The following is a 354-nucleotide window of genomic DNA, read 5'->3' on the forward strand; positions in this document are numbered from 1 at the left end:
GGGGACCGCCAGGGACGCAGGGCAGGCGGGATCGAATGGTGTAAACTTGAGCAGCGTGGCGTCAGGGCGCCTGGCACCCTCAGACGCTCTAGGAAGGAGGCGGGGGCGCCTTGAGGTGCGGCCTCTCTCTTCCCCCACTCCACCCTTCTTCCCTCCCCCATAGCGAGGGGATCATTCTGACAACGCTGAGTTTAGGATGAAAGCAGGTGGAGCTGGAGGAGGGTAGGAGCACCAGCAGAGGCCAGGGACCGTGGCTGTAGCGCGGGGTAGAGCCTCGAGCGCAGCAGGGTTGTCGCGGCCGGCTGTCTGGAGCTGAAGCCTTCGCGGGCTATGGAGGTGGTGGGTGGGCTGTCC

At 65.8% G+C, this 354-nt stretch overlaps 1 protein-coding gene across 1 annotated transcript in view; it reads left to right on the forward strand.

The window, feature by feature from the left end:
* Nucleotides 1–354, forward strand: part of FGF16 (fibroblast growth factor 16) — an 8,609-nt gene that overhangs the window by 670 nt on the left and 7,585 nt on the right. The gene's annotated exons all lie outside the window — the stretch shown is intronic.

The sequence above is a fragment of the Crocuta crocuta genome, unplaced genomic scaffold (genome assembly GCF_008692635.1).
Source record: "Crocuta crocuta isolate KB4526 unplaced genomic scaffold, BGI_CrCroc_1.0 scaffold864, whole genome shotgun sequence".
Classification (NCBI taxonomy): domain Eukaryota; kingdom Metazoa; phylum Chordata; class Mammalia; order Carnivora; family Hyaenidae; genus Crocuta; species Crocuta crocuta.